This window comes from Mastigoproctus giganteus, chromosome 8 (assembly GCF_048544385.1).
Source record: "Mastigoproctus giganteus isolate SK-2022 chromosome 8, ASM4854438v1, whole genome shotgun sequence".
In the NCBI taxonomy this organism is placed as follows: domain Eukaryota; kingdom Metazoa; phylum Arthropoda; class Arachnida; order Uropygi; family Thelyphonidae; genus Mastigoproctus; species Mastigoproctus giganteus.
Genome location: NC_143582.1, coordinates 208,176,201 through 208,204,135, shown reverse-complemented (window position 1 = coordinate 208,204,135; position 27,935 = coordinate 208,176,201). Strand labels below are relative to the sequence as shown.

Genomic DNA, 27,935 nt, shown 5'->3' with positions numbered 1-27,935 from the left:
TACTCTGAAGTAATGTGATATGAAGCCGAGTCTTTACAGTTTCCCAAAGAACTGTTATATTTGTGAGATGTAATAAACATGCAATTCTTAGAGCATGTAAATTCACACCATTTTTTTACCTTTATCCATTTTAATTAATCCTCTGTCTTATATTAATTAGCTAATAAAAATCACCTTAGTTTATTTTATTTATTAATTGTTAGATTATATCTAAGTTAACTTCATGTACATATGTTATTTTATAATCTGTCCTGTGAACCCCTGGCTTTCTGGCTGTGACAGGCTTATTGCAATCACCTTGTATACTGATAGTTGCAGTAAAGGCTTTCTCTTTCTCCGATTAAAATATTTTATTTCACCCAGAAAGTAACTGATTATTGTAATAAACTTCCAGTTAATGTTGTAGAACATGGGTGGGCAACAGCCGGCCCGCGACGATGTTGAATCCGGCCCCCTCGGTAAATGCATAAATATAGAAAATCCATACCTGACTACACTCGCAACGTTCGGCTTAATTCGGTTCAATCGGGAATCGCGGCCAGTACAACAGTAACCAAGTAATTCTACGCAGCGTCAAAGAGTTATTTCCTAATTATTATTGTAGCATCAATCGAACGAAGTTCCTTTGGGTTTGACTTCTTATTGAAAAAAATAATATTGGTGCGAGATATTTTATGTTTTATGCCTTTTCTAATTATTACAATTTTTAATTTAATATAATTTATAGCCCATAAAATGAGCCAATTAAAAAAAAAGAAAAATTGATGCCGAATGCCGCATTTTCAATGATAATTGGACATTCAGATATTTTTTTTAAAAATACATTAATAATTTGGTAATTCAAGTAATATAACATTTTTTAGGTTCTGATTTTTTTTATTAAATCATTCAATCTATTCCGGCCCGCATCATGATGCGAAAAATTTCATTCGGCCCGCATCGTGATACGAAAATTTCATTCGGCCCGCTGACGAAAAAAGTTGCCCACCCCTGTTGTAGAAGGTGGTAGTTTGAGTAAATTCAAAGGAGGACTGGAAATTGTTAGAACAGTTAGGTAAAGAAAAGAAAAAGGAAGTTGGTAATTTTTTTTTGTTATGCTGTATAAGTTTCCTTTTTTGCACGAATTTGCCATTGCTAACAGTATTTTTTTTTTGTTTATATTTATCATAGGAACTGATATTTAAAAATATATATATATATTATTATTATTAGCCATATGGTGCAAGGAAGCCTGAGGCTTATGCTGCACCAGCCAAAACAAAATTTCCAAGTTACCCTGAGAGAGATAGAGAGAGAAAGAGCAAAAAAGAGTCAGAAGTAGAAAGTAGAAAGGAATCACTAAGAAAGAGAAGAATGATGATATCCAGCTGAGGACCCTGGATGTGCCAAGCCCATACTCACCAGATGTGAGCCCCTGGGGTAATTTGATTTGTCAGTTTACCATTGTATCGTATGACCAGGAGAACTAGAATATTATCTCACACTGCAGTTACATTGTTTTTCTTCATAAGTAAGCATCATTAATATTTATGTTAAACCATGAACTTAGTCCTCGTGGGTAGCACAGGTGGTAGAATCGCTGTCCTCCCCAACACTGGGTGGAAAAGATCTGAGTTCGAGTCCTGTTGATGATGGAAGGAATTTGTATGGGCCTTTTTCACAACATGGCTGAGTTAGTCGGTTTCAGGCGAGAGTAGCATGGTGTTTTCTCCTGGAAACATGGGTTTTTCATCCAACAAACAGAAAACTGACTTCAGAATGCATGCAACTTACAGACAATATGCACAAAGCAATATGGCCTAAGTCCCCGATGCTCCCAAAATCCAACAGCAACTTCATAATATTTAGTTCAGAAAAATAACTTTACATGAAAATCAGGATAAAAGCATCCCCAGAACTGTTTTATTGGGGGGGGGGGGGGATGACACTATCATATTATGCTAAAAATCTGGTTGCTTCCAAAAATTGACATCTGGTCACCCTGCATATGTTGATTCTTCATATGAACAAGAGAATTCCTCACAATTGTTGACACACATACTTCTTTAACTGAAATTTAAAATATCATTAAAATTGATATAAATTACAGACTTTAATGTAGCAACAGAGGTGTATACTGGTGGGTACTCTAAAGAGTGGGATGCATCAAGACTTCATTAAATTTTTTGGGATTATCCAAGCCCTTGTTAAAGTTGTCTGATTAAATTTAACAGATTATTTTAACCCAGAATGATCCTTAGCTGAAATTCTCAAGAGCGAGCCCCTTTATTAAAAATGTACTGTGCATACATAATATATGTTTTCTTTTCTTATCATCCAAATAAGAATCGAGTCTGATAATGCTTATGCAGCGCATTGATTTTTTTTTTTTTTTTTCGTTATTCGATACGCATGCTAGCCCCTTGTTAAAGCTGTATGATAAAATTTAACAGATTATTTTAACTGTGGTTGAACCTTCGTTGAAATGCTCGAGTGAGCCCCTTGTTAATAAATTAGAAAGATTTGTGAACCTTCCCAAATTCTGTCAAAATTGGACCAAGAGAATTCCGACATTTATTTTTTACACACATATCAGATAGGCTATCTGTATACACTGAAAGGACAGAATTCATGGGATACCTGGTTCCTCGGCAATGCAATGCTGTCACCCCTCTCACTAGTGGACAAACCCACCACTTGGCAAGTATATAGATACACAGCATTCATGTAGACAGTAATTTTATGTCAGTATGTATAAATTCTGTGAGTTAACCAACTTTGAAAGACAGATGATAGTGGGTGCCTGATGCATGGATCACTCTATCGCAGAAGTGGTACAAATACAGTTGACAAAGCCTGGCTTTGTCAACTGTTTGAGGGCTGTCATAGTGAAGATGTGGCAAAATGATCCGAAGGCACACATGCACACACACAACCACCCAATGTGCTGGGACAAAAGATCACTTTTTGACAGTTGAGGTGAACAGCAGTTGGTACATGCTGATTGGGAAAACAAACAGCTTATGATCCCTCAATTAGACTAAGGCGCATTTAGGGCTAGAGCCTCAAGCTGCGAACAAATTTAGACTATGTATATGAAGTGCTTAGCATCATAATACACAGCCATTTCTGAATAAACAGAAAATTTTTAAGGTGGCATCGTTTTAGGTTATATCTCATATTGTGAATGCCTTCACAACGAGTTGCCATGATATTGCACTACTTCGAATAAGTAACGCTTCACCTAAGGAGAAGACTAGTGTTACTTATTCTCAGATAGGTACCACCACCCAGACAGCACTGTTTCAGGGCTATTTGGCCCTTCGTCAGTGAGTGGGTAGGTACCCAAGTGATGCAATGATGGCAAAAACAGTTATGAAGTATAACTCCACAATATGAGAGATGCCTGATGGTGTATGATGTATTTAGACTAAGGCGCATTTAGGGCTAGAGCCTCAAGCTGCGAACAAATTTAGACTATGTATATAAAGTGCTTAGCATCATAATACACAGCCATTTCTGAATAAACAGAAAATTTTTAAGGTGGCATCGTTTTAGGTTATATCTCATATTGTGAATGCCTTCACAACGAGTTGCCATGATATTGCACTACTTCGAATAAGTAACGCTTCACCTAAGGAGAAGACTCTGTTTCAGGGCCAAATAGCCCTGAAACAGTGCTGTCTGGGTGGTGGTACCTATCTGAGAATAAGTAACACTAGTCTTCTCCTTAGGTGAAGCGTTACTTATTCGAAGTAGTGCAATATCATGGCAACTCGTTGTGAAGGCATTCACAATATGAGATATAACCTAAAACGATGCCACCTTAAAAATTTTCTGTTTATTCAGAAATGGCTGTGTATTATGATGCTAAGCACTTTATATACATAGTCTAAATTTGTTCGCAGCTTGAGGCTCTAGCCCTAAATGCGCCTTAGTCTAAACACATCATACACCATCAGGCATCTCTCATATTGTGGAGTTATACTTCATAACTGTTTTTGCCATCATTGCATCACTTGGGTACCTACCCACTCACTGACGAAGGGCCAAATAGCCCTGAAACAGTGCTGCTAGGGGGAGCTTGATGATGTCCGGAGTTTCCGAGAATAGGTAACAACAGCCTTCTCCACTGGGGAAGCGTTGCCTATTCGAGGAGTTTATGAGTTTTTGAGTGGTGTGAGTTGAAGGAGTTACTGTCCCTTTCATTCTTCTACACTGTTTCTTTTCCTCTTCCACTCCTACTATAACTTTCCCTCTACCTTTTTTGCTTTTCTAAGTCTAATAGGGACAAGTGGATATTCGAGTAGATATTCACATACATACATCAAATAGCCCTGAAACAGTGCTGTCTGGGTGGTGGTACCTATCTGAGAATAAGTAACACTAGTCTTCTCCTTAGGTGAAGCGTTACTTATTCGAAGTAGTGCAATATCATGGCAACTCGTTGTGAAGGCATTCACAATATGAGATATAACCTAAAACGATGCCACCTTAAAAATTTTCTGTTTATTCAGAAATGGCTGTGTATTATGATGCTAAGCACTTTATATACATGATCCCTCAATTAACAACAGTCTACAACCAGGGCAAATGGAGAAATGTTTCCGAGCACACCATCCAGAGGATGCTCTTGCAAATAGGCCTATGGTGTAAGCGACTCTTCATGTGCCCATGTTGTCCAACTCTGTTATTGACATCTTTGCCTGCAGTGGGCATGGGAGTCCCTTTCCTGGACATTAAATGACTGGAAAAGAGTTGCCTGAATCAAGGTTTAGCTCCATCATACTGATGGAGGGGTGCATATTCGAGGCAAGCAGGTGAACAACTACAATGGATTGGGGGACGTTTTCATGGACATCACTGGGTACCCTATCCCCACTGAACACACCCACTGCCAGATTATATCTCGGCATTTTTTTGGAATCAAGTTTTGTCCTGCATGGTGACTGTGTATCCAAATAGCACTGGATGCTTTCAACAAGATGTCACAGGGCCAGCATTGTGCAGGAATGGTTTGGGGATCATGTCTAAGCATTTCATGTGCTCGCCTTGCTGCCAAATTCCCCTGACATCAATCCCATTGAAGATTTGTGGGATGTAGTGAAAAGCAGCATTTCCCAGCCAACGGCAGTGCTTTGCTTCTTTGCAGACCTCCGGGAAATCCATCTCTCCAGGATACCTGAGGACGCGTTTCGAGGTTTCGTAGAGTCGATACCACGTCGGGTGCAAGTGTTATCATGTCACAACGAAAGGCGGCTCGACACGCTATTAGGTAGGTGGTCATAATGTTTTGGCTCGTGAATGTATATATGTGAAGTGCGTATTATTTTCATGTCTGTCTGTCTGTCCGTTCGCATGTAACAGAGGGACTCGCAGTGGATAGATTTTCATGAAATTTTGTATTTGGACTTTTTAAAAATATTTGTCGAGCCAAACCAAATTTAATTAACCCCAGGGGCTCACATCTGGTGAGTATGGGCTTGGCACACCCAGGGTCCTGAGCTGGATATCATCATTCTTCTCTTTCTTGGTGATTTCTTTCTACCTCTCTCTCTCTCTCTCTCTCTCTCTCAGGGGAACTCGGGAATTTTTTTTTTTGGCTGGTGCAGCATAAGCCTCAGGCTTATGCTGCACTAGCAAAAAAATCTGGCAGTTTTTTTTTTTTTTCCATACAATTTGTATGGAAAAAAAATTCATAGATCAAATGTAGTTTTATTATTAACCATATGGTGCAAGGAAGCCTGAGGCTTATGCTGCACTGGCCAAAAAAAAAAAAGAAAAAAAAAAAAAAAGTTCCCTATTACCCTGAGAGAGGGAGAGAAAGAGAGAGAAGTAGAAAGGAATCACCAAGAAAGAGACGAATGATGATATCCAGCTCAGGACCCTGGGTGTGCCAAGCCCATACTCACGAGATGTGTTGTTAGCTTTAGACATTCAGCGCCCGCTTCGCTTGTATTGTTATTCAGGCAGAACCCATGAAAGTGATGTCACTTGTGAAGAGATTTTCCCCGCCCTTATCTCGTGTATTGATAGTTTTCTGGATTACCTTCTTTTAAATGGTTGCGTCCGAGTTGGATAAAAAGACGTTGATTATGATTGTCTGCACGCTGGGTATTTCCGTTTTCGCCTAGCTATTCACTGATGAGTTAGCATTAGCATTAGCATTAGTAGAGGCATTTGATGCAAGAAAGCAAGCTTATGCAGCATCAGCCAAAAAAAAAAAAAAAAAAAAAAAAAAGTAACATAAATAAATAAAAATAACCACTTCCACTTCACCCCTCTGTTCGTTCGAAATACCTGTCCAGCTGAGCCTTAAACTTATTTAGGCTATCAACTTCCACGACAAGGGATGGAAGTCTGTTCCACCCACCAACCACCCGCTGGCTAAAGGCAAATTTCCGCACATCTATCCTACATCTGTCTTTCCTCAATTTGAATTTATGCCCTCTCAGGTGATTTTTCTGAGCTAGAGGAAGAATCCCATCAGCATTGAGCATGCTCAAACCATTCAAGGCTTTGTACACCTCTATCAGATCACCCCGCTGGTGCCTAGTTTCCAGACACTGTAATTTGCAAAACTTAAGCCTTTCTTCGTAAGAGAATCCCTTTGTCCCATTCACCAATCTAGTTGCCCTTCTCTGTACTCGTTCCAGCAACTCTACATCCTTCCTGAAATGAGGCCTCCAGGCCTGTATACAGTACTCTAGGTGTGGCCTGACCATTGCCTTATACAAGGGAATAATCACCTCCTTATCCCTGCTAGAAAAATTCCTATATATCATTGACAATACACCATGAGCTACTCTTGCAGCTCGTCTGCACTGCTCAGAGAACTTCATATCTGCCTGCACCACCACCCCCAGGTCCCTTTCATTCTCTACCACTGTCAGTGTAGTACCACAGAGTTGATACGTTGCTCTGGGGTTGCTGTTCCCCATATGTAGTACTTTACATTTGTCAACGTTAAACTTCATTTGCCACCTCGAAGCCCATCTGCTCAACCTTTCCAAATCCTGTTGCAGGAGCATAGTGTCAGTAGTGTCCTTGACAACCCTGCCAACCTTCGTATCATCTGCAAACTTGGACATTAAGCCTGATATACCATCATCAATATCATTTATAAATACAGAAAACAATAAAGGCCCCAATACTGAACCCTGAGGGACTCCACTAATAACATTAGTCCACGATGAGCAGTGTCCATTGATTACCACTCTCTGTCTTCTCCCCCTCAACCACCCCTTTATCCATAGCAGCAACTTGCCTCCAATGCCACACTGCTCCAATTTGTGCAGCAGTCTTCCATGTGCAACAGTATCAAAAGCCTTTCTAAGATCCAAGTATATAATATCAAAGTTATTCCCTGCATCCAGTTCTTTTGTGACTGCATCATAGTATCCAATCAAATTGGTCAGGCAAGACTTCCCCTTAACAAAACCATGCTGTGTCCTAGCTATAACTGAAGTCTTGTCTAGATGATCCTGCAGTGCTTCTTTCACCAGTGCCTCCATTAATTTTCCGGGAACAGAAGTTAAACTCACAGGTCTATAATTACTTGTGTCAGCCTTTGATCCCCCTTTGTGAATTGGGGTCACATTTGCACATCTCCAGTCAATGGGTACCTCCCCTGAGTCCAAGGAAGCTCTCATAATTATGGCTAAGGGTTTGCTTACCTCCTTTGCTGCCTCCTTTAATATAACTGGATAGATCCCATCCACCCCAGGTGCCTTTCTTGTGTTTATCTTCAACAATTTCTCCTCCACTTTGCTCTCAGTTATTACAAGATTCTCTTATTACAAGTTGACAAGAATACCCGAAACTGTGGTCTGGACAGTGGATTTTGTATTAATAATGTGGTTAATAGTCATCATTTCATTAGCCAGAGTTAACAGTGTTCCTTCAGTTAATTAGCGGATATCATAATTTAGATATATCCAACATGGTCTTTAATATTATGTCTCGTGGCATGTCCGTATTAAGGTGATCATTTCAGGGAAATTACCGGTAATACAGTAGTAGCTATGGGCAGAAAATAAATTCAGACACATTTTTCAGGAAACAACAGAGTATCTGAAGCAGTGGCGAAACTACTGTACCATACTGCTAGATCCACCATTGCTAGTAGGTGGATTAGTATAGTTGTTAAAAGGGTAAAGACGTACAGTCAGTCCTCGTATAGCACGATAGTTGTGCAATGCAAAATCGTGCAATATAAACAACAGGCCCTCTGGCTAAAATAGGGTTAGGTGCCGACCACCCAAGATTGAACACACATTTTTAACCAAAACATTACCAAACACAATAAATTATAGTAATAAAATACTTACGTATTTTATTGCGACTATTACGTAATAAAATATTGCTAATGCTTTTGCTTCTGTCGTTCTTTGTGTCTTAATCTAATGGAGTTTAATTATACTTTGAGTTGTTCCTGCTATGAAAGTTGTTTTTATTTTCTTTGTAATTCTCGGCGTTGCCTCATTTAGGTCTGTAGCACTTGCAATATCACATGGTCTTTCATTTCGCTCAAAGCGTTTCACAATTTCATATTTTTTCTCTATCGACAGAGGCGGACTGGCCATAAGCCTTAGCGGGGAAACCCCGGTGGGCCGGAGGCCGGTGTGATTTTGGCCATAAACCATAGTATGAGGCCACTACAAATTTTCCCGGGTAAGAATTTTTGACCCAGTCCGCCTCTGTTTATCGATATTGCTTTTCTTTTTTTCTCTGAATCTGTAGTGTCTTCACCAGGACGCTTCCTTTTCACACCTTTTAAGTATTTTACTCATTTTTAGGGAATAAAGCACAATTACAAAACGAGGAGGCACGCTTGATACACATAAACAAAGCTGCACGCGTGTAACAACTGAATAAACAACACCGTAAACGCAGAGACACACAATGAACACTTCACTAGCTCACATTTTACTAAAGCACATGTCTGGGGGTTACTACCATAAAACAATAAAAACAATTTCCTGTTGCGTTCCTGCTAGTGGAATCTGTTATAAACTGGTAGTAAACTCGATCTAATTGAATTTGCGATAATACCGATAGCTGCAATTGTGTGGGTTTTTACGTTATTATGGCTAAATGTGTTTCCCCTTCACTGATATAAAAAACATAAATACATTTTCAGAATCTTCTCTTCATTTCTGTCGTGTTGCGTTCAGTTGGGGGTGATTCCGCGTTCGACTGACATTTCTTGTAAACACAAAGGCGAATCGTGCATAAACGAATTCGGTTCGTGTTATATACGATATCGTTCCCCTATTTATAAATCGTGTATGATCGAATTCGTGTAGTGTAAACACGTGTTATACAAGGACTGACTGTACACCCAAAATTTGAAGTTTCGCCACTGATCTTAAGTTACGAAAAAATACGTGTCTGCTATTTTTGTGCACACTTCTGGTGGCATATCATGTAACTTACCTTTTAAGTCATTACGCAACCAAGCACGGATCTGGGAGAGTTGGTGGGAATCCCTCCCAGGTTAGATCTTTGTTTTCTTATGTGCTGTCCCCCCCCCCAAAAAGTATGAAGTCACCATAAATTCTATCTACAAATTAAAGTTGTACAATCAACCAAAAAACAGTTTTAGCATTAATAGAGGCATACGATGCAAGAAAGCAAGCTTATGCAGTATCAGCATAAAAAAACCCTCCCATTTCACCCCTCCATTCATTCCAAATGCCTGTCCAGCTCAGCCTTAAATTTATTTAGGATGTCAACTTCCACAACAAGAGATGAGAGTCTGTTCACCAATAAACTACCCGCTGGGTAAAGGCAAATTTCCGCACATCTATTCTAGAACTGTCTTTCCTCAATTTGAATCTATGCCCCCTCAGGTTTTTAATCTGAGCAAGAATCCCATCAGCATTCAGCTTACTCAAGGCCTTATACGCCTCAATCAGATCACCTCGTATGTGCCTACTCTCCAGGCGCTGCAATTTGTAGAACTTAAGCCTTTCTTGGTAAGAGCATCCCTTTGTTCCCCTCACCAGTCATGTTTTCCTTCTTTGTACTCGTTCTAAAATGAGGCCTCCAGGCCTGTACACGGTTTTCGTTGTGTCCAATGAAATTGAAAATAATTATAAATACATCGTCGCAATGACACTATCGCGATAATGTTCCAGCAAGTGACCAAAATTAAACCGTCAAATATTTTGAACGTCTTCATAAGACTCACAGAAAAAAAAAAATTGTCATCTCCCGTACTTTCAGTATTCCTCCTTCCCCTTCATGCCTGGTGGAGCCGGTACGATCTTAGATGAAGGATCGTGCATCCATCACACCCACACACAATTTAGACACGACACTTCACTACTCAGAATAACCATTTTTATAAAAAACAGAGAAAATGGTAAACTTGCGCATACGTATGACGATGTCAATAAATTAAGTTAACATGAGTATTAATGGAAGACACCATATGGAACGTCAAAGAAAGGATAGCATGTCATTGGTGAGATGGATATAGTTTTGAAACAGAAACAGCGTTGAATAAGGTATGTTTTGGAATAGAGCCCGCATTTTGAAAACGTACAAGTAGTTTACTGTATGAATAGGCAAATTTGTCTGTTGCGATTTCAAATTCGGATAGAGTTAAAAAAAAAAAAAATTGAATAAGACCAGCATGATAACCGTGGGCGCCGACAGCATCGTGCAAATGCACCACCTTTGGATTTCGAAGTAATACACAATTTTTAACATTTTTATTAATTTATTGAAACATAAGATATTGCATATATTCGAAAACTTGGTGAACAAAAAAATTTATTCCCACATGCTCCTTGCAAAATATCCTGCCGGTGCCCGTGATGATAACTAAATTTCACTTGGGAATTGGATAAGACTAAATTTGGAATTCTCAACTATTCGAGGAAATTACGTGTGTAAAGGTCGATGCAACACGAGAAGTTACTTGAGTATAAGTCGACCCCCCTAGGTTTGGACTTCGAGAAGTCAGCTATTAGAAAATGTGCTTTGATTGCATAGCCGACGCTGCCAATTTTAAATATTTCGTAAAATGTGCAATATTTGATTTAAAACCTTTTTTGATAGTAAATGAATGGAATATTTATATTTAACTATCTTATAAAATTACTATTTATCGCTGACATTAATATAAATGATTAAGCAACTTTGAAAAACTGCTCAACAAAAATTAGCACCGACTAGATATGAAATACTGTAATCTATGCATCACACTCTCTATAAAGAAGTAAGAACAAGATGAATTTTTCCTAATAACGTTAAAAATAATTTAAAATAATAATAAATAGTTTATTATTTAATTAATTTTTATTATGGCTGATGTAGCAAAAACCTAGGGTTTCCTTGCACCATATAGCTAATACTATTAAGATAAAATTTTCCCTCTGTGTCATGTCATGACAGAAAATCTGACATACGAGTCATGTCTGAAATCTGACATGACCCGTATGTAAGGCGACCCATCATTTTTTGATATTGGTATCACTAACATCTAAAAAATTATCAGTATATTCCATGCCTGATTTAGATAGCCTAGGCACAGGCTCGCGTATTTTTAGTGGCCCTAAAAAACATAATCGTGAAGCCTTCCCTTTAACAACGGTAATTGCATTGTTCTGGGTCCTCCACAACCTTCGGACCGTGGAGCAGCTGTGCCACTGCACCTTGGTAAATCCATTCTTGGTTATATATGCTACTAACAGTTTTTAAGCGCCTATTATCTTCACCATGTTCGTCCGCATGTTACAAATCCCGTTCCAGTGGATGGATTTTCATGAAATTTTATATTTGGGAATTGTAGAGCCATCCCAAATTTTATTAAAATGGTATTAACATAAATTCGGCAATTATTTATTTATTTATTATTATTATTATTATTTTCATCCTCGTGTAATATCTCCACTCCCAGCGGATAGATTTTCACAAAATTTTATACTTAAGACTTTTAACAAGATTTTTAGGGCCATCCTAAATTTCATTAAAATTGGTCTTAAAATCTGACAGTTATTATTTCTTTTCCTGTCTGTCTGCATGTAATAACTCAACTCCCAGTGAATGGAATTTGTATGAAATTTTATATTTCACTCTTTTAGCAAGATTTGTCAATTAAGGTTATTATTATATTAATACCACGTGAAATTAATAATATAGTTTATTAGGCTGTTTTCCTTAGATGACGTTTCAGGCATCGTACTGATACCCATCACCAGACCACGCTGTTGGGGAACAGAAAATAGAAAGGGTTACAAATTTGAATAATTTAGAATATTAAAGTTACAATTGTTAATATTACAATTGCAATTACCCATATTACAATTACCAATTATCAATATTACAATTACCAATTATCAATATTACAATTACAAATATGCGATTCTAAAGTTTTAATTGCCTTTACAACAGATATTAAATTAGAAATACAAAGATTTAATATCTGTTTTCTGTTGTAACGGAAATTCAAACTTAATACTTTTTAAACTATATTTGCAATTATAATTGTAAAACTAATTTGTAATTTTGGTAATTGGTAACTGTACTATTCTAAAATATTCAAAATTTTAACTCTTTCTATTTTCTGTTCCTCAACAGCATGGTCTAATGATGGGTATCGGTAAGATGCCTGAAAAGTCACCTTAATGTATAGTAATTTAGGCAAGCAACATAATAAACTATATTATTAATTTCACATAGTATATGAGTGGCATTAATATAGTAAACTTTAATGGAAAACAACCGCGTAAAGTCCTTTCCTAACTATACAAGATTTGTCAAGCCTTCCAAAATTTCACTAAAATCGAACCAATAGAATTTCGGCAATTATTATTATCATTATTATTTTATTTATTTCATACATATCAGGTTATAGCTGAAGCACTGGATGTTTGTTGCCATGTGCTGGATGAAGGAATGAATGGGCAGTGCGGCGGATGCGCAGAAACAAAGTGTTCTCGGTTAGATAATAAAAGTTTTGATTTTACCTTTTTCGTTTTTTTTTTTTTTTTTTTTTTTTTCGTTATAAATCATGAATTGTTAACTACTGTATTTGCTAATGCATGGCATACATTAACCGACTTGTTTAACTCTTCAAATTGATATTAACTTGTAATAATTGTGTTCTGCATTATAAGGGAGAGGTTTTTCGTTTTGAATTTAAAAAATCTATTTGCCTTAATTAAAGGCAATTTATTAGTAGGCTTACCACCATACACCTCTATTTGACCAAAATAGTTCCAGTTTCGAGATTTGGATCGACATCTCAGTCAGTTTGCAATCCCGTTACAAATGGTCAGTTTACTAGGCATTAAGTTGAGAAAGCAGCACAAGATATTAATGAGAAATGTGAATAGATTATAACAGAGTTTTACAGCCTCTTTGATAAAGTACGATGGCATCAGATGCCTATTAGTTCATAACCTTAACGATAAGTGGTGCAGCAAGTTCCAAGTAGGTTCTCCATGTAACTAATAATTTCTAGTTAGTACAGGCACAATCGTTTTTCTGTGTATTTGTCCGTTTACAGGTTATACTGTACTGCTAAATGGAAATATCTCTGAACGTGCAGTTATTAAAGTTTGTCAATGACTAGTCGCATTATAGCCTTGGTTGCTAATGCGCCAATAAAGCCCATTACAATCTATTCAACAACTTTTGTTACATTTCGAGCGCGAAAGAGATACATTTTTAAATATTATTGTGACTGAAGATGAATCTTGGATTTAACACTATGATCCGGAAACCAAGAGGAATTCCAAGGAATTTCTCCTTAAAATATGTCATGTTCAAAAATATTTGAAGTCCAATCATTAGCCGGTGTTGACTGCTTTTTTGGGACCATATGGGTGTTACCCATGCCGAATTTTTGGAAAGCAACCGGTATCAATTTAGTCCACTACATCGAACAATGTCCAAAAGAGAATGAAATGAGTAAGGCCTAGCAATGTTGCTTCGATACGACAAGGCGCAACCTTATTGCACAAGTCAGAATTTTGTGACTGGGATTTGAAGTTGTTCTGCGTCTTCTGTATAGTCCAGATTTGGTCCTAACCAACTTTTTTGTTCCCAAAGAACGTCTCTGAGGTAAAAGATATTTCTCCAATGAAGAGGGTCGGCTTCTCAATTGAAAGAATTTTTTTTGAACAGGATATAAAAAGTTGTTACACGCTGGACGAAATGTATCGAATTAGGTGGAGCTTATGTAGGAAAATAGTACATCAAATTAAAAACAACTTTTTTTTTCTACGAGTACATTTTTTTCTTTTTGATTTATCTCTATTCCTTCTAAAGTCAGACAATGAGGTATTACTTTTCAGCGTACACTCGCAATTGTAAGCCGATCGTGAAAGAAAAGAACTAATTATGAAGACAAATGGATTCAACTTTTTTTTTTTGGGCGAACAGAATATTTTGGTTGTTAATCCTATACGAATTAAAGTTAAAGATGTCTCCAGTGGAATATAAATGGGTGATAAATAAGACTTACCTGGGTTGAAGGGATTTCAGATCATGTTTCCAATTATTTCTGCTGCAAACGAATATAAAATACAATTAAAATATCGAAAGTATTTACTCCCACAAAAAAATTATTTTAGTTACATAGCATAAACAATTAATCCAAAGGAAATAAAACATCTGTTTCATTGTGTCCCATGTTTCTCGGATATTAATATGAATTCAGTAGGAATGATTCTCTGTTAGGAAGTTAGAATATTGATGTAGGAGTCAATGTAGGATGAAAGATTACTACATGTAAAATGAGGCATTCCGCAAAGGTACTCCCTACGTACAAAGTTCATATGAGCTAATCGACATACACACTAAATTTTGACAGAGAATCCCGATTTATTGATAATAATTATTGATGCAAAGAATGGGAAAACAGAAATTATAATCTTTTCAGTTGTCATTATAGGACGCTTCCGTAGCCAGGTGGGCAGGAGCAGCAGTGCGTAGCACAAGCTTCTTGATGTGACCGGGGTTAGAGCCCGTGACCACCAAATACGAAGGATGCGGAAAGGTCAGAGAATGACCACCGCATATCACCGGAGCAATATGGCCTTAGTTGCTAATGCTCCTAACAACAACATGTCATTATCGCTCTCAATTAGCAGTTACCAACTTAGAGCGTTTATAAAGTATTTTGTAGATGAAATAATTGCACATGTAAAGTTCAGATAATGCAGATCCTATTAATACTACAACTTCCCTGCATAATGTTGATCAATATCGGCAAAGCTTATTTTACATTCCACGCATCCTCTTAAATGTGAAGTTCGGGATGCCGAATTATGTCGCAGAGAAGAAAGTTTTATTTTCTCTCTTTTCTTTTTTTTTTTTCTAAAATGTCGACTTCGAAATTTCTGGAAGGTAAGATAATTTGAACATTCCATGAAGACTGCATCTACGAACCTGTCTTCTAATGACGCACAATAGCCTTAGATGCTGATGCGCCATAAAACTCCTAATAATAATATTAGGAGTCTTCTAAATGGTGTTACATTTACTCTAGATACTATACTGAAAAACATGATAGGATTTGGGTTTGTAATATAGAAGCCATGGTAACTATGCAAGGAGGAAAACCAACCCAAGAACGTTCAGGCCGTTTTTGGAAAACGGCCTGAACTATCTCTTTTTGTCCGCATATAACCCATAACTTATGTGAATGAATCTTTTCACAGTGCTCTTATCATTTAAAGTAATCTAGATTTAAGATAAGCTGGATTTTCAGAGCAATGAAAAATTCTCGAGGACAAATCGGAGTTAAAGTGAATACAGTGCCAAACCTGCAATGATTGATGTCACAAGCTTGTTCTGGAGCCGATAATAAACTTCAGTTTGTGATACTTGTACTGAATAAATAAATAGCAAAGGGTTGAAAGCAATAATGAATGTTTTTCCTGTTGAACAGAAATAGTTTAAACATTGGCAGTTTCAAAATAAAGTTGTACTTGCTTGTTTTTTTTTTTTTTTTTTATGAAAACCCCAAACACGAAAGGTAGCAAAACCTATAGTACTTAGTACCATGCATGGGTTGAAGGAGAAGTATGGGGGGAGGGGGGGTGCCGGAAACTTTGCTCTAGAGACTAAACATGGGTTTAACCTTTATAACGTCTTTAATTACCTAATAAATAAGTTACGATTCAACTGTAACTGTTGTTGCTTGGTTTTTAGGAGCATTAGCAACTAAGGCCATATTGCTCCGGGGATATGCGGTGGTCATTCCCTGACCTTTCCGCATCCTCCGTATTTGGTGGTCACGAACTGTAACTGTTACAGTTGAATCATAACAAGTGTAAATATCAGCGATTAGTTTTAGTAGTGAACATCTTTGTTAGTAAAATTTTGGCGTAGCATGGAAACGGTTCCATATAAGAGTAGCTTAGCATTGTTGTACCATTTTTAACGTGCCAAGGTCATTGTTGTGGCAATTGAAATTATGCACTCTAAAGGAAACTAAACCTAAATATAAATTTATAAAGCATTGACATTCCATATCACCCGAACTAATAAGTTTTATATAAGTATAATTGTAAAATTTGGAATATCAGGGGTTTTTCGACCATTTTGCTGTTTCAGTCTTTGGTCTTTCGTGTCCTGCCCCATCCTTAACTCTTCTATTATTTTCTCTGTTATAACGATCATGGTTCGATTGTTGATTGCTACCCGTGAGAATTGAAAACGTTTTTCATCGACCACTTTCATTTAATAGGAAGCTGTCTGCTATGGATACTAAGGCCCAAAGCTATATTTTATGTCATTATCATATAATTTTTCCCTATTTTTTTATATATATTTAGTGTAGTTCTGCAGAGCCACCAAACTGGAAATATTTTTCTGTTTTTAAGCTGTGCATCCTTTAGATATATAGCTGTGCCAATTCAGACGCACTACTTCCCCATTCATCACACAAATGTTTTTTTTTATATGGGAAGTGATTTTTTTGCTAGTTTTTCAGGTTGCAATCACAAAAGGATAGCACAGAAACCAATATGAAATTTAGGTATTGAATTTTATCAGCAATTATAGTTTTTCACTCTAAAAATTGAGGAACAGATTGTAGCATTATAGACTTTTGGTATAATTGAGAGTTGATTACAGGTGAGAAATGCATTAAAATTGCTGCCATCAGAGATAACATCAGTGTCGTCAGAGATAGCATCATTGCCTACGTCTGCCACTCCAATCCATCTTATAGATAGCGTTTCCAGTCTAGGATAACATTCTTAGTGGGACTCTCAGCTAGACCAGTTGTGTGTGATATCTTCAGATATCAAAAGTGCGAGGATTTTGAATGTAGAAATATTTATGTGGTTTTGGACAGATATCTGTTAAGACCTCTTTGCTTCGTCCAGGTAATAAAAATTTTGCAAAGAGTACCATCTTTTCTTACAATGGTGATTTAACTAAAATTTATAAGCTTGATATACAGTACTTTAGATGTCGCAAGCTATTTACTAAAAATAAATTATATATAAACTATTAATTTATAGAAAAATGGTATGTTTTTTAAAGTGCTTCATATGTTAAATATTTTTCTGTGGGAATGGTCAGTGAAATATTTTTGCTGGAAAGGTTTGTGCGTTAATTAAAAGAGTTGGTAATTGGGTGATGCCGTATTGATTAATTTAAGGTGATTAAATTGAGTGACTAAGTTATTTCAGAATACTGATATCTGTTGTACTAAATTTAATTACGAATGAATCTTTCCACCCGCACTTGGAGTTTTACCAAAATGAATTTCAAGCTTTTGCTCTAAGGTCAATTCAAGGATACTGGGGAAGTGAGATTTTATTTAGATTCTGTAACTTTTATTCTCCCAGAGCGGTTTTAATGTCAGTTACGGACACTTAAGTTACTATTTTCTGTGTAAATGGAAGATTTTCATAATTTTTCAACTTTCTTGGAACGAAATTATAATATCTATACATTTTTCGAGTTGAAGTACTTCACCTCGGATACCAATCTTGAAAATCTTGTGCTCTAATAAGTAACCGTTAGGACATACGCAAGAGTTCTTCACTCGAATACCCATACGTGAACTCATGTTTATTCTTCACAATGTTTGGCATTGCTTAAAAACATCTTACTCATCTGTTTATTTTACTGCGCATATTCCTGCAAGATTGCTTTTTGGATGCTCTCTACACTATTGTTTTCCTTACTACTGTAATTTCTATAAATGTGATCTAATTTTTTTAACTATTATATTTTTAAGTATAATAACAGTGGTGGCGTATGGATTAATACAAAGTTCCAATTTTGTTTCCTAAATAAATTACATCAGAAAGGTATTACAAAACTACAGTATAGGCATAATTCCTGCAACGACAGATAAAAGTAATTTAATGTTGAGATAATTACTGATAGATCAAATCCAGAAATGAAATACCATGTGGCTTTACAATGCATTTTCACTATTGCAAGCAATTGTAAGAATCAGTAGTCTAGAGCTACTAGATTGGTAATGAAACCACTTTGAGGGTGAGGCCTGCAGCGTCATCAGGAAGCACAATCGAATAAGATAGTTTCTGAAAGGGAAAAAGGTACCATTCCCGTTATACCTAGCGTTATTTTCACGAAAGTATAAATTAATTTCCGTGTATACGCTTGCATCCCTACTTTCTTCGGCATATATTACTCCAGGACAACAGCAAGTACAGGCATACCTCGATTAACGAATAGGATGCGTTCCACGAAATTACTTCGTTAAGCGAAACTTCGTTTTCAGAGGTAAAAATACTATGGCCAGAATAGGGATACGTTCCTACGTAAAGAAAATGAAAAGCTTTTTTTCGAACAAAGAAAAGTTTTATTAAATAAACAGTCAACTTACATACAAAGTGAAATCACATTTTAAAATATGAGGTTAAAGTTGATTGTTTATGCTTTTTTCCCCTTTCATTTAACAATTGCCTATACGGAGTTATTGCATTTAACACTGATCGCTTAACTATAACACTTCTTCCTAAGTCAGGATCATTTTCACTAAAAAAATTTAAAACGTTTTCAATATCATTTAAGCACCTTTTTAAATCTTTGGTTGTTAACACTTTTTCGGCAGGTACTTCTTTAACTTCGCCTTCACTATCTTTGTCTTCGTTGCTAACAAGGCTTTCTAAATCTTCCACTGAAAAGCCATCATCTTCTGCATTCAATAAATTTCTAACATCCTCTTCATCGACATTTTCGAAACCTATTGATTGAGCCATCTGGATAACTTCATTTCTAATTTCTTGGATGTTATTTTCTTCTTCTAGTACAACTTCTGGCCATATTTTGCGCCAAACTCCATTTAAGCATTTCTTAGTGACTTCTTTCCAAGAACTATCAATGCTTTCTATTGCGTTTTTAATGGTGTAGTTTTTCCAAAAAGTTTTAACTGTCATTTCCTCTTTATCCTCTAGTTCAGTTAAATTGCTTAAAGTTCGACGCAGATAATAAGCTTTAAATGATGCTATTACTCCCTGATCCAATGGTTGAATCAGGGAAGTTGTGTTTGCTGGAAGAAACACAACTTTGACAGGAATGCATGTGTCCAACGTGTTAAGATCAGTAGGATGTCCCGGAGCATTGTCTAACAACAAAAGAGCTTTTTCTTCAAATTTGTTTTTATGACAATACTGTTTTACTCCAGGACAAAAGTGGTTAACAAACTAATCAGTAAATAACTCCTTGGTAACCCACGCTTTTCTATTTGCTTTCCATATTACAGGTAAATTCATTTTTATGTTACCTTTTAACGCCCTCGGATTTTCTGAATGGTAAACTAATAACAATTTTAATTTATAATCGCCAGAGGCATTTGATCCAAAGAGTAACGTTAAACGGTCTTTGGCTGTTTTGAACCAAGCAGCTGATTTTTCTTCAATAGAAATGAAGCTTTTTGTTGGTAGCCGTTTCCAGAACAAACCGCTTTCGTCAACATTGAACACCAAATTTGGTGGAAAATTTTCACGTTTAATTATTTCCTTTAGTTTTTCTGGAAACTTATTTGCAGCTTCAACATCTGCACTTGCAGCTTCTCCTGTTAATTTTACACTATGAATCCTGGCCCGTTTTTTAAATTTCTCGAACCAACCACGAGAAGCCCCAAAGGTTTCCGTAATTTCTTCAGTTTGTTTAGATTTCAGGTGATTAAACAAAAATGGAATATTTTTTTATGTTAAATGGGGCTTGAAATTGCGGACTTCGTTATCAGAGGTAACGTTAACCGAGGTATGCCTGTACTTCTACTAGGGTTACCAACTTCCCATGCCCATGAAGATGGAATGAACTTTTAAATTGTGTTTGAAATAGCCAAATATCTACAGAGTAGTAGTATTAGTGCACGTTCTGGTCTGCCATAGCCTCCGTACCTTAATTCGGTTGAGAACTGCTAGAATGTACTATAGTATGCGAGTTAGGAACAGTTATAGGCATGACTATAGCAAATGATTGAGCTCTGGCGAATGAACAAGCCACTGATTAGGTTTCATGGCTAAAGCATGTTGTGGAAGATCATTTTAGGATTAACCGAATTAATGAATCGTGTGCAGTATAAGGGGATAAATCATATGTGATAAATGGGGGAAATGAGTTAGTACCATTGTAATAATAAAGTAACATATTTACAATACCATGGGGCGCTGCAATGCCGCCTTGGATTGCAGGGACTTGGTTTCCTCACACGCATTTAGGCAGCGTAAAGTTAACAGGCATAGAAAATGCAGAAATACTGTATAAAATGTTTGTCACAATATGCAATCATTACTTATTTATATTCGATATCTGTTTTTAAGGCTTGTCGTTAAGCAAAGAAATGTCTCAGTATCCGCTATCTGTGCATCGCGTGTTTATAGTGTAAAATAAACAAGTTTAGCGATTTCACAGTGTGTGGCCAAGTTCTTTTTAACCGTTTAAAATTGTTGAAAGTTTGTCGGTGTAATGCCAATTTATTTGAATGGCTGTTAATGATAAATTCTTTCGAATATCACTCATTATACTAAATAAAATATTTTTCGAACTTAATCGTGTTATATATCTTCTGAATCATTTAGAAAAAAAGTTAGAACTGAATAGCTTCCCATTGAATTTTAAATCGACCTCTGTACGAGAGAGTGTCAGTAGGTAAGTCACAAAAAAGGAGAAACAAATAGGAAACTTTACCTGAACGTAGTTTATTTTTTCAACATAATCGCCAAGGACATTTATACACTTGCTCCATCGGTACATCATATTCTGGAAATCTGCTGCGTAAAAAGGTAACGGTGGTAACCAGCGACGTACATCCTTTTTGACCTTTACTTCGTGAGAAAAGCGTTTGATACTGAGTTTTGTTTAAGTGGGTTAAACAAATAGAAATAACTATGAGAGAGATCTTCAGGGCTGTAATGAGGATGATCAAGACGTTATCAGCCCAGATCATTAATGGTCTCTTGGCAGAAGTGAAACTACAAAGTATAGTCCCCCATGAGATTCACGAACGCCCTCGGCACTCTTTAACAACTAGGCCAAAAAGAACCGTCCAGGGAGCCAGATCGGGCTTTCCCCGCGGTGGCGGACTTGGAGCTATAAAGTCTGATATTAGGGACATCCGAAAACTAATTCATCTGCCCATGTGTAATATGTCCATAAATTGCGTGTATTCTCTGGTAGAGTTGCCTGTTTTGCTGGACGAAAAGCCCCAATTTCTGGGAAGTGGGGGGGGGCTTGCTATCCACGCCTGAGACCAACTAACTCAGCCACGGATTGGAAAAACCCTTAAAAGTTCCTTGCATCATTGACGGAATTCGAACCCGGGTCTTTTCCACCCAATGTGGGGAGGATGTGATTATGACTATATATATATATATATATGACCTTGCGCTGTCATGCAATAACAGTACTTCATGTCTCAATACTCAATAACCATCTTCTAGGAATAGAAAATTGGCCATTTTCTAATAATTGAGTCCGTACATTCTTCCAGAAGTGTGCAATACTATGCAGCTCCAGATTTTCAAAATGCACAACATTTCAAAGAAATTCAATGAAATTAATTTATCTTATATATTATTCTCTTCCTTACATTTAGAAAACATGATTCCATTTGCAACATTGAATTTCCATTTTATGTGTTCTTTAGTTTAATATAAAACGTAGTTAAAGGGGTCTATTAAAACATTCAATTTGATAATACAGAAATACATTTCTGTTCGATTAAAATCAAAACATTATGGATTTGTTTAAAATTTGAATTTGATAGTTTCAAGAGGAGGATTTTGTGGTACTCTAAATCAGTGTTTCTCAACCTTTTTTGCTCGCATATCTCCAAAGAACCATGTTCTTATTTTTGTACCCCCATACATGTATGTCTACTGTATTTTACTACAATACAAAACATGCTTAAGTAAAAAAAATAGGATAAATCATCAATTCTGACGAATCATCACTAGCTTAATAATGGCAATAGTGTAATTACTACAGAATATGGTTAAGTAAAAAATACGTTTCAATTGTTTCAAAATATTTTTGTTTCTTGTTAATCTCTCGCGTACCCCAGGTTGAATAACGCTGCTCTAAATGATTCAGCGTTATTTATTATTATTATTTATTTATTTATTTACAGTGAATTTTTGTCAGGAGAATTATTTTAGTATAATTCTGAGGGGTCATTGCCATTTTCAGAATAATTTCAGGTCATTCATTAGGGGGAAATCATTGAGTTTAAGAAGCTGGGTGGCTTTACGAGCACGGCTAATTGTAGCTGCCAGTATGTACATTAGTTGGTCTGAAAGGAGCCAACTTGAACTAAAAGCAAACGCTACTTACTTCCTAAGTAGAAGTAAATTGCTGTGACTCGCAATCATGGTTTAAAATATAGCTGGGCTGAGCTTTTTCGGGCACCTTTTATTGTAAATGTTTGTTTGTTGAATCAAACTGCCCTTCTTCTAGTTCTGTGCTAGAAGACAGTGTAGCAGAAACAGATGTGCCTATAGAACGATTGCTTGGTAATGTGAAGTATGCTTCTCTCTGCTGTCTTATTTAAAATGCGATTTTAAACAAACTTTTGATAATAATAATAAAACGAGAAGGTACGTAATAGCATAAAATTTTAATCCAAAACTTCTTAACTTTATTTTCAAATTAGATAAATAATTCTTCAGGAATGTAAGTAGTTGTAATTTTTCTGATCTCACAGTTAGTACCTAGGGGAAAACAATGTTTCCATCAAGGAACTTGGAGAAGGTCAAAGTGATAAGCCTTATGTAGAATGAATCATTAACTTAAGCATTTTCCAGTTTATTAGAGTCGACTCAAACTTCTCTTCCTCCGATTTTACTTCTAGCGCCTAAGCCAATCAGTGCACCAGGTGGTTGGTTGTCTGGTTATTATTATCATTATAACTGTTGGTCATGGAACTCTCTTACTATCCTACAAGTAATCAGGGTCGCGGCATTCTAATTATTATAACCATCATATGCACTTGGTACCAATACCCGTCACGGTTTCACTCTGATGGGACCCTCATCAGGGTGAAAATTGTAATTTCATCTCTAAACTATACTACAAAACCCAGCCTGCTACGCAGGAAATAACCTTGTATATAACTGATCTGTTTCTCGGCTCTGTCGGCAAAATGCTTTTCTGATGGTTGCTCATTGGCCACTTATGATTCGCCACTGAATTAATCGCGTCGATGCTTAATTTATTCATTGAAGTTAATTCCGGGACTAACTCGCTGCACGAATTTAGGTATTCTGGAGCAGTAGTTGGAAAAAAGGTTTGGGGATTTGCCACACAAATTTTATCTTCAAGGATTAAATCAATTAAATCATGTCAAAGTTATCAGCCAGAAAATATTGAAAAAAATGAATTCGGCAGATTTCCCATACCTCCATCAGATGTTCTAAAATTGTGCGTCATTACCCTGATGAGATCGCAAGCAACTTAATGGGGATCGCAAAGAAATTTTTAAATTTTTTTGCCTGAGGCATGATGGTCCAGGGCGGATTTTTGAGTATTAAAAAAATTTACAAATCTGTTTTCCACCTGCTTACTTTTCCTAGCAGATGTACAAGGTTTCTATCAACTGTCAAAATATTGTATTCAAAACCTCATAGCCATTTTTTTACAGAATCGAACATGTTTATATGAAAAAAATGTTCTTGTTTATACTTCCGCACGACCACCAGGTCAGTGGAGTTTACAATAAATCAATCAATACACATTGTTAATGGTATTTAGCAGTCACAGGCTTGAACCCCGGTCCACTCAAAGAGCGTGTGCTAGTGCACTCGCGGTCCTGACTACTCGGCTACGTCACGCCTAAATTTTTTACCCTAAAATACGTGACAGAATATTTTTGAATTTTTTTTTTTAAACGCCTGTATAATATGTATCACTTTTTCTTTTTGAATCCACGAATACTGCATTTCTGTAAATTTCGTGCCTTTTCTTCTTATATTGAAAACAACTATATCCAGGGCAAACGTTAAGTGCGGATGAACCAAAAGACCATCCGGGCGCAGACGTACGAGGGCAACATTGAAGTGCACCTTTCAGCACTTGTGCTACTTAAAAAAAAGCCTCTTGGCTGGGGCTTCATCTGGTTTAGCGCTGGTATCCGATATATCTTTAGAAATTACTAAATAGTAAAAATATTATGAAGAAAATGACTTTATGCATTATTTTAATTTTATTTTATTTATTTACTTTGCTGTCTTCTTATGATCATATTATTATAAATCCTCGGCGTTTCTTCAGTTCGTTGAAGAACTTTAACTTAAACAATCGTCATATTTATCTTACTGACTTAATAATATCCTGCTGACATTTCTATATTTTAAGTGATCAGAAAATAAATAAAAATAAATAAATTCTAATAAAAAATAATAAACAAAGTCTTGTCCGTAATTCGTGCCAATATTACTCGAAGTCCATTAAATCATTTTAAACTCGTCAATGTTCCCTGTTATATAACTACAATATTACAAAAAGGAAATAATGGGTGTCTAGACTAGGACAGTCACCTACCTTTATGTAAAGATTCAGTGGGATCGGATAAATGATATTACTTTCTCCATTCGTTTCCTTCTTCCCTACTGAGTAAGTTAACTTGGAGCTGCATGAAATGCTTCTGCTTAACTTGCTACGACCTTTACTTTGATACTGCCAGTGTCCGGTATTAGCATGCATAGTATTATAGTTTTATCATTAACTTTATACTCTAATTTTACGAATTTTCAAATTTAAAGCGAACATATGACAAACCTTCTGCACATCTGGATGCAATGATGACGTCAATTTTGTTTGGAGCTTTGCCAGTACGTTTGGCATAACACACTGTTGCATGTATGTAAGGTTATACTTCTGTTGGGCATGGACGACTCACTGTTGGCTTCTGGTACCATTTGGATTTTCTTGCCGTCTTGTTTACGATTACTTCCTCTTTTTTATTTCTGAAAAACGTAGTTTTTGTTGGAAGTTTGCTAATAAGAAAATCGTGTTTACACTTATCTATATGTTGGAAATTCTGAGTATATTTCAAAATAATGAAAAAAAAATAATATTTAGGTCATAGAATTTTAGGTGAGTAAGCAACAATGGATTTATATATATGTTTTTTGTGAATCCTTATTTAACCAAATATTTTATAAGATAATGAAATATATAGGGAAACTACAAATTATATATATATTTTTTTCATATAAGCACGACAGTAGCCGAATGATCTTTACAAAGTGTAGTCACCCACTCCACGCGTTTGAAATGACTTGGTACCACAAAATAAGGGAATTTTCTTGTATTCCTCTGGGATGGCAATTTATTTATTTATAACGATTACCTTTATATACAGGGTGTCTCAAAATACATGGCATAACTTTAGGAATGAGTTCCTCATATGTAGACAATAAAAATATTTTATATCAACATAGTTCCGGAAATGCTTGGTTTCCGAGTTTTGAAGATTTGTCTATGACACTTAACTTTTCACATCACCTTATGGTAATTCGCGAAGACGATGCCAAATTCCTGGCATGTTTCGTATTGTCTCACAACCTGCCACAATTCGATTGCGGAGAGTTTCCACATCTGCTACCGGAGTCGAATACACCAATGACTTTAAATGGCTCCACAAGAAGAAATCTAGTGGGTTTAAATCAGTTGAGTGTGGAGGCCAGGCAGTTGGTCCACCCCTCTACTTCAGGAGTCGTGGATCTTGGTCGTCTGTCGGCAGCACGAGGTGTAAAGGTCCCGAATGTTCACAAAGGCGGCGATGGATACCTTCAAACGTTTTCCTGTCTGGACATCTTCGTTCTGGGAACCTTTCGTGGTACAAACGACGAGCCTCCAGTCCGCCAAACCGTACATAAAGTGCATATCCGCTTGCTCCTGATTTGAGTACATGGTCGGAATGGGAAACCACCAGATTCTATCAATACCTTGTGATGAAGGAAATCACCTGCAGGAGATAAGACATTCCGGTTAATAACTCGGGAACCAAGCATTTCCGAAACTATGTTGGTATAAAATATTTTTATTGTCTACATATGAGGAACTCATTCCTGAAGTTATGCCGTGTATTTTTGAGACACCCTGTATATATGTCCTCCGTGACAATATAGTGGCAGGATTTTTCCTTTGTAAGTAGTTTGGAGAGGAACCTGCAGCCTCAAATGAAGATGCGTACGACAACCTCTGAGTTTTTCATCCCGCCCGGAAAATAGCCAAATTGATTCATGCTAACCCAACTGAATACATCAACCGTATGATCAAAGCTTTATTAAAATAAATTAAAATAGAACGAAATATAACAGGATAAATTTTGATATAAAATAAAAAATGTACCGTTAACTGTAGAGATAAAAGTATAAAAATAAAATACATAAGATTAAAAATCATAGAGAAATATTACAATTTGAAAGCTATGGTGTTGTTTTATTACTTTTAATGTGTAATACTTCTCATTTATTTTTAATCTATGTATTTTATTTTTATCTATATTTTTATCGCTTTTAACTCTACAGTCAGTGTATTTTTATTTTTAAATCAAAATTCCATCCCGTTTTATTTAATTTAAATATATCTTAATAAAGTTTTGGTCGTATGCAGTTGGTGTATTCAATTGCAGTTAGTATGAGTCGAAATTTTTCCAACCCCTAAGGCCTATTTGTAGAAATAGCAGAAATGTTTTCTAGAAATATCAACCATAGAATGCGTGCAAAGGCACAATATAACTGACTCCGAATGGCTTTGCCTGGAAACAAAATCAAAAATAACAAATCAACTATATTCCAATTTGATTTACTGAAACTACGATACATTCACGATCTAACAGACAGTGATAAAATAGATAAATCTTTGATTGATGAGTATTTTGATATTTTTCTAATAGCTTGACTTTGTCAATTCTTTAGAAAGTGTTTTCTCTTGCAATCCTATGAGCAGTGCAGGAAAGATACTCTTTTCATTTCGTCATATTGCACAGTAACTCTGTCTATGACATCAATTAGTGCATTTGTATCATTATTACATAGTTAAAATTTTTTAGAGAAACAAGTTTTATACATTGGTCTCATTATCGTAACATCTCATGTTGTGAAATCCTTCGCAACGATTTGCCTCCTTATACTTCAAATAAGTAACGCTTCCCTCATTAGAGAAAGCTGCTCTTACTTATTTTAATTTGAGTACCACCACTGAGACAGCACTGTTTCGAAGCTATTTAGTTGCTCATCAGTGAGCAGGTACACTGCTCAACAAAATTAACATAACACGTAGAAAACGTGGTATAGTTTTGTTCTCCGAGTCCCGTTTTAGCCTACAAAGAGATGCTTGACATTATTTCATCTGGAGACAACGAGGAATGTAAAGCGTATTTTGTGTCAAACGGCACCAGGGGTTTCCCCCATCTCGTTGCTTTCATTATAGGTGTAGTTCACTGGGAAGGCCAGAGATTTAAAAGTGTATGGATTTTGTAAGTGTAGTGTTAT

General features: G+C 36.4%; 1 protein-coding gene and 1 long non-coding RNA gene across 4 annotated transcripts in view; one reads left to right on the top strand and one right to left on the bottom strand.

Moving 5' to 3' along the window:
* LOC150082232 (uncharacterized) overlaps positions 1–27,935 on the top strand; it is a 1,008,282-nt gene that overhangs the window by 280,934 nt on the left and 699,413 nt on the right. The gene's annotated exons all lie outside the window — the stretch shown is intronic.
* The window catches only part of LOC150082233 (uncharacterized), a 90,588-nt gene that overhangs the window by 32,413 nt on the left and 30,240 nt on the right, over positions 1–27,935 (bottom strand). For 2 of the 3 annotated variants that reach the window (XR_016547266.1, XR_016547265.1), the window contains exons 3-4: positions 25,213–25,400; positions 14,462–14,503 (exon numbers count right to left, since the gene is read on the bottom strand). This is a non-coding gene — a long non-coding RNA (uncharacterized LOC150082233). The other variant, XR_016547267.1, reaches the window with a different exon arrangement.